Below are 15,081 nucleotides of genomic sequence, written 5' to 3' on the forward strand. Positions count from 1 at the left end.
GTGGCCACCTCCTGGCCCTCCTCCATCTCTGCTTTGGACTATGTCTTCGTGTCGAGAAAAATAGGAGGTTTGGATTTTGTTTCGTCCAATTTCGAGAATATTTCCTGTACAACTTTTCTGAAATACAAAAACAACAGAAAATAGTATCTGGCACGGTGGCACCTTGTTAATAGGTTAGTTCCCGAAAATGCATAAAAATACCACGAAGTGTAAACAAAACATATAGTAATTGGTGTAAAACAAGCATGGAGCATCAAAATTATAGATACGTTTGCGACATATCAAGAGTCTCGTCTATCTGGCTGTTACTCGCCCAGATATTTATTATCCTGTCCATATTCTGAGTCAGTTTGTCTCTGCTCCCATTTCGGTCCACTATAGTCACCTTCTTCGTGTTCTACGCTATCTACGTGGCACAATCTCTCTTTGTCTTTTCTTTCCTCGTTCTAGCTCGTTACAGCTCCAGTCCTACTCCGATGCTATGTGTTCGAGTGATCCTTCGGATCGCCGGTCCTTGTCTGCTTACTGTGTTTTTTTGGTGGTTCTCTCATTGCCTGGAAGACGAAGAAGCAGGCCACAGTTTCCCGTTCGAGTGTAGAGGCTGAATTGCGAGCTATGGCTCTTCTGACTGCAGAGGTGACTTGGTTAGGGTGGTTACTTGCAGACTTTGGTGTCTCTGTTACGACACCCACGACTCTCTTGTCTGACAGTACAAGTGCTATCAGTATTGCACGTGACCCTTTGAAGCATGAGCTTACCAAGCATATTGCAGTATTGCACGTGACCCTGTGAAGCATGATCTTACCAAGCATATTGGTGTTGATGCTTCTTTTGTCCGTGCCAGTGTGCAAGATCAGATTATTGCTCTTCAATATGTGCCTTCAGAGTTGCAGTTGGCGGACTTCTTTACGAAGGCCCAGACTAGAGCGCAGCATAGCTTTCTACTCTCCAAACTCAGTGTTGTCGATCCACTATGAGTTTGAGGGGGTGTTAGAGAGATAATTGTATATTGTATTATTTCCAGTAGTTAGGGGATTTTCTGCATATTGCATACTTGTACTTGTACTATATATTGTGGCCTTTGGCCCCCGTAGAATACAAGTTGCATATTCCTTAACATGTATGACAGTGCCAAAGATTTGGGATTGGATAATCAACTGTGAGATGTGAATTATTCGACATTTCTAGAAATATTGTAAGAGATCTTTAGTAACCTGGAATCAAAGAATAGGACATGTTATGAGTATTCTATTTTACTAATTTTATTCTTATGCATATAACTTGAAGGTGATGAAGTGTTTTTGGCAGTTCTGTGACGACACGAGCCACCTCCTTCACGAGATGAATAGACTACAACATTTGTCATTTAGAAGAAAAGTACTTAGAAATGTCAATTTCATCGTGAATGATCTGTTTTTATTTCTATGAACTATATTACTTTGTTATTTTTAATCAAATTATGCATTTATTTTGTTAAGTACAAATTTATTGATTAATGCCCGTGTTAAGTATGGAGTTACATGTCCATTGATTGCGTGCTACCTGAGATTAATTTGAGTCGGTCATGCTGTTGTACAGTGTTGTTGTGGAATCAGACTAGTCATAGTGGGGAGTAACATAGAGTAGTAACATGGTGCATGTTACTACTATATGTTACTACCTACATAGTGGATAGTTACTTATATGTGGTATCATGCATGTTATATTTATTAAATTGTAGACTCAACTTGTATTGAGAAGTGTGATGTTATGGTAACATAGCTAGTTACCACCTCACTCTCTTTCTTCATTTATTATCATGCCATGTCATCAAAATGCATTGGGGTGTGTGATGTTACTAGCTATGTTACTCCCACTATGAGTAGTCTCAAGGGAAACAATTCATGCCAGTCGCAAAAATTAACAGAATGCTCATACTGATTGTCGGAATACTATATTTTTGATTTCAATTTCATTACATTAGCGGGAATACACACTGTTGTATATGCAATGCAAGAAAAGTCCACGTCCTGAAAATTTGGGTTCCATCATTGTGGTACATTGAACAAGATTTAGAAGCAATTGATAATCTGAAATTTTAATGATTGGCACTGTCACTTTGATCTCTGCGAGGGGTGGAAAGTTCTGGATGGAATACTCCTGGCCTACTATATCTACATGGTCCATAAGTTCTTATCAGTTCAGAATTAATGTATTTACTCTCTGATTTTAAGCAACTTCTGTATATCGGGCATTTATCAGCAAGCACTATCACTCCATGTTTGGATTTAGTAAAATTTGCATTTGATGCTGCAACATCACTGATTATTGCTGAGAAGTGACGGTTTTGTATTATTCTCTCCCTATTTTCTTTTGATTAACTTTTGACTGTCGGATGGTTCTGTTAAAGTTGTGTGCTAAAAATATAGAAAAATATAACATTTTCAGACATTTTCTTGGATATGCATGGTCTGTTACTGGCTTATATCTAATATGGAAAAAATTGCCGCCATTTGGGTTCGATGATTATTATCTTTGCACATCAAACTAAACACCTGCAAACCACCGCTGCTGCCAAGACGAGCATCAGAGGAAGTCGCAGTAAACTGCCGTTGCACGAACCGATAGAACACCATAGCCATATGCAGGCTTTGCGGATGGAAGAAGAAGTTCGCCGCGAACAGCACAGCTATTGCCTCTGTGGCGTGTCGACCGGGGATACCCCGTGTATCTTCTCAGCTCCAGGTCCGACCGTCTCTTAAGTGGTGAGGATAGTGTCGGTTTAGCCTAATTTGTATATGCGTCCTCGGAAAACACATACGATTTTCCGTGCTATGACACAATAAAAGTATTTGCTATAGTTTGAGGAAGTGAGTAGCGAATTGACTTATTACTCATGGGAAAGTGAGCAAATACTTTCGTTTGATGAAATAGAATAATAAGTTATGTCATTTCGTTTGATGAAAGCATAGCGAATTATTTACATTTTTTTAACTTTCATATAATTCATATAAACATATTGGATTATTTATAGACAATTTTTTCTATAATTAGTGCCAAAAAAACACCCACCAGGCACCCGGCAATGGCCAACACCACCGTACCATTTAACACAAATCCTACAAACTGGAACATATGCACGTACAACGACTACGACAATGAACACACAATGACATAAAGTAAAGAACAAGCTATGCAATAAATGAATGCCAGCCGGCGCGGCAAGCGCGCTATCCATCTAGTATATAGTATCCTTATAACAACAATGAAAAAGAAAATTTTATTTATCCTATATCTAATCATGTAACTTCTTGCAAAGTATTATCATCTTTTGCACATTATTACTCATGGGAAAGTGAAACTCCTCTATTTATTTCACCTGAACATTGTAGTTCCTCTTAATTCTTAACTACAGATATAGATAACTTCATAACCATAGTAGAAATTTCCCTTAGACATTTCTTGTTCTGAAGTTTCTAACATGCATTGAAATCTTGGTAACATGGAAGCAGGTAAGAGTTTGCACCATTTCGGAAAAGAAGTAAGAGTTGGCAAGCTAGACCATTGATTTGAATTTTTTTTTGGGAACGACTAGGACGTGCACGCTCTCAGCACGCGGCGCTGCTTCCCGCTTGACACGTGGCTACGCAGCAGTAGGCTGTATCCCCGCCCAACTGCCTACCATTTAAAAAGTCTCCACGTTTACCTACCCCGCGTTATTAAAAATAAGAAAAAATAGTGCACCGCAACAAAGCACTGTCTGAACATCGCGCGTGCAAAAAACGTTCAAGACAGTCCAACGTAATAAAAAGACAGTGTGTGAGCAATGCACTGCCAGGACACCACACGGTGCAAAAATAACCCAAGGCAGTGCAAAGCCGTACAAGAAGGCAGTGCACGGGAGGTGCACTCCGAAAATCCTGCGCGGTGCAAAGCGATCCATGACAGTGCAACGCCGTACAACAAGGCAGTGCACGGGTGTTGCACTTCGACGCGCGGTGCAAAAAGATCCAAGGCAGTGCAACGCCGTCGAATAAGGCAGTGCACGGGCGGTGCACTGCCAGGATACCGCGCGGTGCAAAAGCGACTCAAGGCAGTGCAATGTGGTACAAAAAGGCAAATGCATGGGCGGTGCACTGACAGGACACCACGCGGTGCAATGGGATCCAATGCAGTGCAATATGGTACAACAAAGCAGTGCACGGCGGTGCACTTCCACGACACTGTGCGGTGCAACAGCGACCCAAGGCAGTGCAACGCCGTACAACAAGGCAGTGCACGACACTGCGCGGTGTAAAAGCGACTCAAGGCAGTACAAAAATGGAACAAAAAGGCAAATGCACGGGTGAGGCACTGCTAGGACACCGCGCGGTGCAAAGCGATCCAAGGCAGTGCAAATTGGTACAACAAAGCAGTGCACGATGGTGCACTTCCACGACACTAGGCGGTGCAAAAGCGACCCAAGGCAGTGCAACCGAGGCATGAAAGCCAGTTCAAAAAAAAAAAGTTCGTCCAAACCTATCAAGATGGGATCTAGTTTTGTAGATCTCGACGCGACTAGCACAGCTATGAAAACAAACTTTATTTGGATACTCGGTTAGCTAGATATTTCAGTTTTCGTATTCGAATCTACGGAGAAAAGGGAAAAATCACGCAGCGACCTACTCCGTGCCCGCCACGTGTCTCGCTGGGATGATCCGCGGGGGCTTCAAACGCACCAGCAGCGCGTGGCGCGAAGCCGAGCACCCTCCCCTAAAGGGCGCCCTTTTTCTAGTAAAAACAATTTTTTTTGTGAGATATGAGGAAAGTTGTTCTCTAGGGACTCTTGATTATCATGGGCGAATACATATTAGGGACCTACTTTTTTGTACAACGCAATTCTTTGCATACATGTAGATAAAACTACATGTGCTAGGATAGCATTGTTGTATTATTTTGGATTTTTTTGATAATCGGCAATTTTAGTACACATAAACTATTACACCCGGTATCTGCATAGTTAGGATGCACAAGCCGTACAAAGTGGCAAAAACATCTAACAAACTGGAGTTCTCGAAAAGTAGAGAAATAAAAGTACAATAAAATACGTCTATGAGGAAGGAGAGCCAATCCGTAAATCACGTTGTCATCCATGTTGAGAAAAAAGATCCATAGCCGTATCCTCTAACCGTGTAGACACCTCCGTGAAGAGGTCACGATGCTCCAAAAGTTATAGAGATGACCACAAACGGAGTGTAGCTATGTAACCGTAGATGGCCTGCCTAAGAGAAGATGAATTATTACTAAAAAACTTGTTATTTCTACATAGCCATAGCGACCAAATAACAACAATCTCTCCCGCCCTAATAAATAATTTAAACCTATTTACCCACACCATTGAGTCAGTTGTTGAATATGTTCGTAACACTACATGGTGGATATAAGGTAGAAATTATCTAGATGACTGACTATATAGATCTCGCAAATTTGCAATGGAAGAATAAATGCTTAATAGTCTCATCGTGATGATAGACAACACACTTTTTACTTCCCTACCAATTGTGTTTCGCAAGGTTATCCTTAGTGAGATTCACTCCACGACGAAGATACCACGCGAACATATCCTTTTTAATGGAATCTTCATCTTAAAAAATTTCAAATTATGATCGACTAGTAAATCAAGTTGGATTAAGACATTTTACATGGAAGCCTTCTAGAATGTAACTTTCCCAGCAAGATTCCAACGAAACACATTGAATCCCTGGATTAGATGTACTAAATAAACACGTTGTAACAAGTCATCCCATGATTCTTGTCGATCGAGGACCAATGAGGCTTCTTCTGAAAGACATATTTGGTGGGCAAGTTTCCAACTCCTTCGTGCGAGTATCACCCTTGTGTGTGACAATATTGTATAGTGGTGAGTAGTTTTCTCAGAGAGTCGCATTATTTAGCCATTTGTTCTCTCATAAACGAATCTGTGACACCTTCCGAATGGAGAAAGATCTATATGGGAAGAAAAACTCCTTTGTTTCCATAAGACCCGCCTAGAAATGAGAGTCCTCTGGTTTCTAGAAAACCCGACACAGTGCATTTTTAAACATAAGGCTCGACGAGCCCAGCTTTGAATTAACAAAGCCATCAACCGGCCAGGAGTACAAGGTAGCACGCAACAAAGAAAAAAGTAAAGAAAAGAAAAGAAAAAACTGGGGATACCAGCTCTAGATACAAGCCCAGGTGGTGAAGAGCTAAAGCCTACTACAAAGGAACAAGCAGACCAGGGCTAGGCCCTAAACTACAAGATCTCCGAGAGCGCCCAAGACTTCAGCAAAATACCGGTGGCTCAGCTTGAGACCCCAAGCCCCGAGCCGCCACTCCGCGGATCTGAACCATGCAGGACTAGCACACTGAGCATCCTGTCAAACAGAGGACCACCAACACCCCGAGAACTGGCTAACTACGCTAGTGAAGCCGACGAAACTCCAGAGCTCGAAGGGGGAAGCTTCATGACAGCGCCTCCAGGAAGGAAAATAGCGCTCGCGAGCGTCATCGTTGTCGGCACAGGCCAGCTGTGCAATGCTTTTGCGGAGGATTCGGCACCCACCCCAAGAGAACACCTAAGTCTCAGCGCATGCCAATCACGACAAACCACCAGCTGTTGAAGAACACCGGGGTGCCTCCTGCCATGACGCACCACAGACAGCCACCCTAGGCTCGGGAATGGTCGCGCAAAGGGGAGACACACTGTCTATATGGAGCCGGTATCGCTCGACGCATGGCCTCAACGAAAGGGGTTTCGAGGAGGAGCTCGGATGGATCACTAGTAACTAGGGTAGCGAGACGAGCCCAGGGGCGGGCAACCGGCGACAAGTTGTGTGTCGTGGCCACGCCTCCAAGAAGGTGAACGGCGTCCAAGGACGTCATCGTCGCCGGCAATGGCAAATGCCTTGCTTTGCTTTCGCAAACACCCCAACGAGCCCGCTAGGGTCCCTGAAGGTCAGGGAGTCCAGTGGTGCCACACTAGACCCGCTGGAACAAAAAACCGAGACACACTGTCCCCTGGTGGTCAAGGGTGGCCGGAGGGCAACAGGAAGGCGATGTCGGCGACCGCCACCGCACCAATGGAGCACCCCCTCCCAACCACCAAACCCCACCATCCTCCGACCGGAGCAAGCCGGAGATGGCATCTTGGTCCCTACCAAGAATGAATTCAGAGGAGGCACGAGCACTGCCAGCCCGGCCATACTCCCGGCGACGGCCTCGACCCGCACCAACCTCCGCCGTCGGGGGCACTGGGCAACACCCGGCTGCCCGGGGACGAGACCCCTCGGAGCCAACCCGGCCCGAGCCGGTCCACGCCCGGCCCGGATCTAAGCCCACCGGCCCGGATCCGGGCCCGCCGCCACCCATGGCCACGGACGCGCCGGCGTTGGGACGCGCCCGACAAGGAGCCGGCCGCGCCGCCACCTCGCCGGAACCACGCAGGCCTCGCACCGTCCGGGCGCCCCGGCCGGAGCGGTCGGCGGAGACGCCGCCCTGGCGGCCCGCCGGCCCGCGCCGCCACCGCCGGACGAGGGGAGAGGAGGCCCCGCGCCGCCGGCGCCCCAGAGCTTTGCCCGGAGACGCCCTCCGGCGGCGGCGAGGGAGGGAGGAGGCGGAGGAAGGGGTGGTCGCCGGGCGGAGGTTAGGGTTCCGCCCTGCCGCTCGCGGGAGCAGGCAGGACGAAACGTTTTTCTCTCGGAATCGAGACAGTGCATTTGAGCCCATGCACTTTCTCCTTAGGAGAGTTTGCCAAGTTCCATCCCCAGTAAGTAACTTGAACAATCACTTACACATGGAGGGTCCTATTTTTGATCTCAAGATCTTGAATTCCAATATCTCCTTGATCTTTAGGACAACATAGCACACTTTATTTAGCCAATCGATATTTTCACTTCTCACTATTCCCCTGCTAGAAGAAATTTATAATATTTTTTTTTTAAGAATTCTCTAGGAAGTTGGAAGAAAGATACCTATACCGTACCGTATTGCTAAGTACTGAGTTGATAAAAACCAATCTTACTTTTAAGGATAGTAATTTGATTTTCCAACTACTTAATTTAATTTGGAATCTTTTCTCAAGCATTCTCTATTCGGCATTGGTAAATCTCTGATAATGAATCAGCTAGTAATTTACAATCTTTCCTTGACTATTTTTTATTCCTCATTTGCCTCCGCCCTACTGCCAATCAACCAAAGTATAATCTGTAGCTGCACCGGCGACCTCACAGTCACGCTGGTGTTCGCTGGCAGGAAGCCTCCGGCTAACCGCCGTCAGAAGCTAGCTAGCCTGCTCTCCAGCAGAAAAAAAAAAGCTAAATAACTTGCTTGGTCACCCGTCTCTTGGGTCACAAGGGCGACACTGAGCATCCCTTGAGAGCTCTAAGAGCATCTCCAACAGACGCGCTATATAGGCTGCGCGGCATAAAAACGTCCGATATAGCGCGCGCGGGACAGAATCAGGCGCTCCAGCAGGCGCGGTAAACGGCGCGGCGCTGTAAATATTTTAGGGCGCGCGGCTTTTTGCACAATCCGGAGCGGCATATCTGGCGCGTTGGCTACGGCGCGCGGCATCGCTCGTCCAAGCGCGAAAAGCCAACGGCCGGAAATTTCCTCCCCGCGCCCGCGCCCTCATTTCCCCGCCTACCGCCGGCGCGAAATCCAGCCGCCGCCGGCCGACTCCGCCGCCGCCCCGCTGCGCGCGCCGCCGCGTCGTAGATCCGCGTCGCCCGCACCTCCTCCCCGGCGGCGGCGGACGCTCCGCCGCATGTCGTGTCGCTCGCGCGGCCGTCGGCCGACGAGTTGTAGCCGGCGGTCCTTCTCCGCCGCCCCTTCGCGCCGCCGTCGACATGTCGTCCTCGTCGTCCTCGAGCAGCTTGCTTGCAACTTGGCGCGCCCATGGTGCTCGCCCATTTGCTCGCAAGGTATGAACCTCCGCCGGCCGGCCAAAACTCGTCAAGTAGCTACAATAGTTAATAGTGAATTAATATGATACATATGTTTGTAGAGTTCCTCATATGATTCATCGGACGACGAGTTCGACCAAGAAGAAGAGGAGAACATATCGATACTATTAGCATACCGCGCCGTTAAGAGGCCAAAATTTGGTGGATCGGTGTTCGGTGAGACGAAGTTGTGGAGAGAAAGGATTGAGGGGCATGAGAAATTGATGCGGTCGTATTTCAATGAGAATCCGATATTCCCCGAAAGCTATTTTCGGCGGCGTTTCCGGATGAGTCTCAACTTGTTCAAGCACATTGCGACGGAGGTCACCAAATATGATCGCTTCTTTGAGCAAAGGAGGAATGCCGCCGGAGAACTTGGCCATAGCACATATCAAAAGGTGACCGCCGCCTTGCGTATGTTGGCATATGGTATACCGGCGGATCTTATTGATGATCATTTGGCCATGGGAGAGAGCACTTCTATCTTGTGTGTGAAGCGCTTTGTCGTTGCAATTGTCAATGTCTTTGGCTCCACATACTTGAGAGCCCCCAATGCTATTTTACCGCTATTTTACCGCGCCAACGCGCGCTGCAAAATGGCGCGTCCGGCGGAGGAAAAAACGTCACAGCGCGCGATATCTGTTTACCGCGCGCGGATTCTTGGTTTTAGCGCGCCGCGATATAGCGCGTCTGTTGGAGATGCTCTAATAAGCTCCCAGTATTGGGAGCGATTCTCACCGCTCTGCCGATCGCTGTCAAGGGCCCCACCAAGAGAGATGTTCGCATTCGTTTTCCATGTTCGCCCGTGGGTGTCATTGCGATGCTGGGCCTGCGCTCGGATTCGTTCGACGTGTCGGCAAGGTGAAACGGTTGAGAGTTGGTTCGTAGTTTCTTTGACCGCGGTTGGGTTGTTTCTTTGCCTGTGGCGGCAGCTCTCCTCGCTTAGCCGTGCTCTACTTCTCCTCTTCGTTCGTGGGTTTGTGGCGGCGCGCGCGGTTCTTCGGCGGCGTCGCTGTGGCCGCCGGTCTTCCCCGTCGCGTCTGATTCTCTGACCTGGTTCGTTTCCCCTACTTTCTTCTCTAAATTTTTCTCTAGATATTTGGCTGGTGTGTCATGTGTGGTGTGTGCCTTGGATCTGTGATAGGAGTGTGCCCGGTCGCCGCTTGGGGATTGGGTCTGATCTGCGTGTGTTCGGGCGCATTGCTGCGATTCCGTCGATTTGAGGGCACATTTTGCTTGGGTCCCTTCAGCCGGTGCCGCCGCTTTGATGTGTTCGCTGTTTTCTCGGCGCATGTGGGCCATGTGGCCATGCTGGGTATGTTTTGTTTGGATGGTATATTGTTTAGATGGTCTCCGTCTTAGTATATATCTATGTGCTCTTTCAGATTTAGGTCGACGAGTTTGGGATTTGAGTGTCTGGACGCAAAATGAGCGCCGTGTTTAGTTGTACGATTCTTCAGATTTATGTCGTATCACGGGCTATGGCTCATGGCTGCTTCGCCCTGAATCGATTCTGCCTACTGCAGGTTTAGCATTCAGGTTTAATTGTTCAGAGTGGATTGCAGTGATGATTTGGCTATGACAGATTGATGGCCTATTTTACCTAGCACAGGTTTAGCATGAAGATTCAGTTATCGTGTATGATGCTTTCCCTGTTGTAGTTCGGTAGGTTTGTTTCTTACATCAAAACTTCGCCTGTTTATTAAAGCATAATAGTTCTGGTATTTTAATAGCAGATAAGCTACTAACGAACCATGCGCCATGTTTGACAAGAATGTCCATTACCCTGTACGTTCTTCAGCACTTAAATAGTACATTGTATACCATTACCCTGTAACTGCAACTTAAACAGAAGGACAAATCAATTTTGCGTCTCTTCGAGATGTAACTGACAATATTTCCTCAAAAGGTCTACTGTCTTGCTCACCAAATATGTTACATAGTGGTTAGTTGTTTCATCCTTATTTTCATTGTGGCATTTTTTTAAATCATGTCTTGCTCCAAACCTATGGAGTATTAATGGCTGAGAGGAAGCTCACTAAGTATTGGTTGACAGTGACATGTCTTGTGCTCTACCAGGTGTTTTCCGTGTTGCACAATGGACTCAACGATGCTACAGTGGAGGCGGCCTCCGCACGGTACACAATTGCCAGAATCCATCCCGAAGAAAGCCATGTTGACGACCAAGAGTATGTGTTGGTACTTGCTTCCGATTGAATCGTCATTCTTGCGATGAAAACAAAATCTCTGGCATGCAATTTGGTGATAGGATGTTTCCATCATTCCAAGGTAAATAAGACCCAACACAAATCTAGAAAAGAAGGACCTTTACAAACATTATTTCGAAAATTCATATGGTGACATTATTCAAGTCATATGTCATGAGAATATTTTAAAAAAACTGAGCATATAAAGAGAGACATGCAAGATGTATCTATTAATCTAGCCATTCTAATTGTGAGAATGATTTAAGATCTTATTGAGACTTTGCTAAAGATAAATTGAAAACTACGAATCATTTAGTTTAGAAACTTGCATTTCAGTGTTTATGTTTCTGTGTAAGTGGCTAGCATATCTTTTTCCTCTGATGCTACTACATTGTAAGGAAATCATGAATGTTATTTGGCAATGTAGATCGCCAGACTTATGACAAGAAGTAGAGACTTGCACAATTTGAATAGGAACTAAATCTGGTTAGAAAAAATATTTAGGATGCGATTTGCCTTATCTAGCAAAATGAAACAGGGAAAATTGATTCTGAAAATGGAACATGGGTGGCACGTACAATGGAGAGGACATGGCGCCCGGTCAAGGGAACTCCCATCATCTATTTCCCCTTATGTCTTCGATATTGCTGGTGGCCACTGCTATTTTATGCTTGCACGTGAGAAATTATCACTGCATATGCACATAGGTGAAGAGCCACAAGCCATTGCTACTCGGTAGTTACAAATTTTGACTCATTTTTTAGTTGCACCTCTTCATGAGGTCTTCAAAATAATACTTTACTTTGTTTGGCAATTCCTTCACAAGGTTTTATATGCACATAGGTTTATGGTGGCGAGGTTGGCTGGCGGTAGGATTGTCGGTGGCCTGTTATTGATGAGTTTGTGTTTTGTGTGTGTGAATCTGGTGGGAACTACAATATCGTTGTGTGTTTGGTGGTGATCTGAGCATTTTAAGTGTTGGGCATGTGGATTTTTGTACAATGGTGGGTTTCCAAAAACTTGGTTGCAGCCTGCGGCGAGGGAGGTGCGATTTTGATCTAGCTAGAAATATTTTGGATGTAGCTTCTCGGTGTTTATTTTTGTTGGCGCCAGTGGGATCATATTGTGTATAACATGCATGAGTTTCTTTAGCTCTTAGGTGATTCTTTTGGATAATATACTATTGGATCCTTACAACTGTTTGTGCTGGATGTATCATGTATAGTTTCTTCTACCAAAAGTAAACAATTATTTGGATTGCTACAACCTATAGCTAGATCAAGTAATTTATTTTGGATTGCTGCAGGTAGAGCAGAAAAGGTGAGAAATCTATATGCAAAGAGGACATACAAAGTTGGTCAGCAGACACTGATCTGGAGGCAGTATATGTCATAGTAGTTGATCTGGATCCTAGCCAAGGTTTTTTTTTAAATCAAAGTTTTCCACTGTTTTTGATTAAGAAAATCAGTTTTATTTTCGTACTGTCAGCAGACGAACATGCTGATTAACCATTGAGCTCTGGCTTGTCGGGCAATGTCACGAAGCTGCAAATCCATTAGTTCGGTCCCTTTCATGAGGAAATTTTCTTCGTTTGACCTGAAATCACAAAGGTCACATGTTTTCTGCTTTAGCCTTTCCTCTTGGACTAAATCAGTACATGTCAGTGAAATGTCTCCTGGTTTAGATGAATTTCTGCTACCGCTACTATGCATGTTTTGTCTTGTTTATTGTACTGATGGTTATATTTTGTCTGAAAAAGCAAGGTGCATTTCTCTCCTATATCATGAGCTCACTAACAGTCTGGTTAAAGTACTCATGGATAAGATGTTTAGGTAACAGTTCTATTTTCTTCTAAAGTGCCACAATAGGATTTTTCGGAATTCAGCTTTCTTGGATCTGTAGCTTTTGTTCCACAGCGAGAGGCTCATGGATCATAATAGGTGAAAGCTTCTCATGCTTGGAACTTTTCTACTATTATTGCTCCCTTATTCGTCAAATTATTCAGGATAATGTGTATCTTTCCTGATTTGAATTGGTGGTGGTTGCAAGCAGGCAATATATAACAAGTCATATAAATATGCTATTATATTCACTTTGAGTTTGGTTAGTCCAACTGATACTGAAAATGCACAAAATACTCTTATTTTTCTTTACATTAATAAATATTGGAAAGCTGGACAGTTATCTTGAAACTTCTATCTGAACATTTTCCTTTGCTGAATTTATTGAAGTTGTTTATTTGGTTTTTTTGTGCAGCTATGATCATTCAGGATATGGGGCCTCAACAACAAAGTAAAATTTTAAATTCCTGGGTATTTACAAAAACTCAAACGTGATACTCTTGTTGCTTGAATTTGCAGCTAAGTTGTCTTGTTGGTATATATTGTCCCTCACATTCTCACATAAAACTCTTAGTTGATCGTGATGTCTCATGTTCATTTCTATGCAAATAGATTAGATAGCCGAGAACTTAGAGCAGAATAAATATTACATTAGACATGTTCATTTCTATGCAATTGGATTAGATAGCTGATAACATTTTTCTCTGCGTGGTACTGGTACATTGGCTATCTAAGCTCCTTTTCAATATTGCTTTCTACATAGCCCTTGAACAAGATTATCAGCTGCAAAGGAGAATGCTAGAGCAATAGGATGTAGTCCCGTATGGAAATTAGTTGGAGGCGGACCGACATTGTACTTGGCCTCGCATCTGTAAAAACTAAAAGTGTTCATCCTTCATAGTGGTATTCTATTAGGCATACAATTTCTGTGCCCACTGAAAGGACACTTTGGTTAGATATATCTTCAGCTTCCAGCCTGGTTCATGCTGATAGTTTTGTTTGAACCATATGTTCTTGAGGGTTACTTGATTATAAATATTCAAATGTATGCATTTTTGGAATCTTGGTTTTGGTTACATCTAAAGTTAAATACCAGATGGGAGCATATGACAATAAAAAATATTGGTATCTATTACTTGGTATGTTATTAGTTGTAGTTACTTATTCTAAGTATCCAATCATTCTTTCCGGTCTTTGGTGCAAATCAATAGTCTAACATCCGCACAGTACTTGCCGCATTGTTGTGTAGAATACTGAGGATGAAAAATTGATGTCGTCTTTGCAGCAATAGAAGTGAACATGGGTTCTTGAAACATACTTTCGAGGTAATTGTTCAACACAGAGACTTACCTTACTTAATGTGGTACATTTGCATGCCTAACAAAGACTGCAATATATAGTGAAACATACGCAATAGATGTCTGTTTTTTCCCTACAATAACTTCTATACTGAACATGCATAAGAAAGTTGCAAGTTACTGTGTCAAGGCCTTAAATTTTCTGTATCGGCATTTGATGTATGGTAACAGAAGTATGTGAATCGACGCTCAAGACACTCATCCGTACTTGCCTTCCCCGGCGATGTGGTTCATCAAACACTGTTATGAGGTGCTGAAAGCGGGAGCTTATGGAAGGCCTAAAGCATCACCGTTTCGGATATGCAGATTTTGAAAAATCTGACTGGTGAATCTTATATGATCTAGATTTATTGAAGTGTTCTCCTACAAAATGATCGATTATGTGTATTTTCTTTCCTAAGCATCTTTATAAAATTGAAAATGGTTTCTTAGTTTTGTCTGCCTAAAATATCCCAGTGTCAAAGGCATAATAGAAATGTTGCATGATTTTCCATCCTAAACTAACTGCACAAAAAATTGAAGTAAGTGCTATTGAGTTCATGTTGTTTGAGTTCTAAATTCTTATACCTTCTTTTTAATAGGATATTTTCATTTTCTACGAAGTTCTTACAAGTAATTCAACATAGCACATTGCACTAGAAACTCAAAGCCTGGCAATTGATCTCTGGAGTCCGGGATGTCACAATGTTTGACATTAATTTGAGCGGATGTGATTTATCTTTGTATGTTGGTT

The 15,081-nt window shown here is 44.2% G+C and overlaps 1 long non-coding RNA gene across 8 annotated transcripts; it reads left to right on the top strand.

Moving 5' to 3' along the window:
* The first annotated feature begins 9,782 nt into the window (after nucleotides 1–9,782).
* LOC124703697 lies at nucleotides 9,783–15,081 on the top strand. Of its 8 annotated transcripts, none has more exons than XR_007003222.1 (6): nucleotides 9,783–9,998; nucleotides 11,022–12,194; nucleotides 12,456–13,089; nucleotides 13,406–13,461; nucleotides 14,218–14,315; nucleotides 14,520–15,081. It is a non-coding gene; the product is annotated as an uncharacterized LOC124703697 (long non-coding RNA). The 8 variants fall into 8 exon arrangements; XR_007003219.1 differs by having other exon boundaries at nucleotides 11,022–11,884; nucleotides 11,993–12,194; nucleotides 12,456–13,461; XR_007003220.1 differs by having other exon boundaries at nucleotides 11,022–11,231; nucleotides 11,688–12,194; nucleotides 12,456–13,461.

Source organism: Lolium rigidum, chromosome 3 (genome assembly GCF_022539505.1).
Source record: "Lolium rigidum isolate FL_2022 chromosome 3, APGP_CSIRO_Lrig_0.1, whole genome shotgun sequence".
Taxonomy (NCBI): domain Eukaryota; kingdom Viridiplantae; phylum Streptophyta; class Magnoliopsida; order Poales; family Poaceae; genus Lolium; species Lolium rigidum.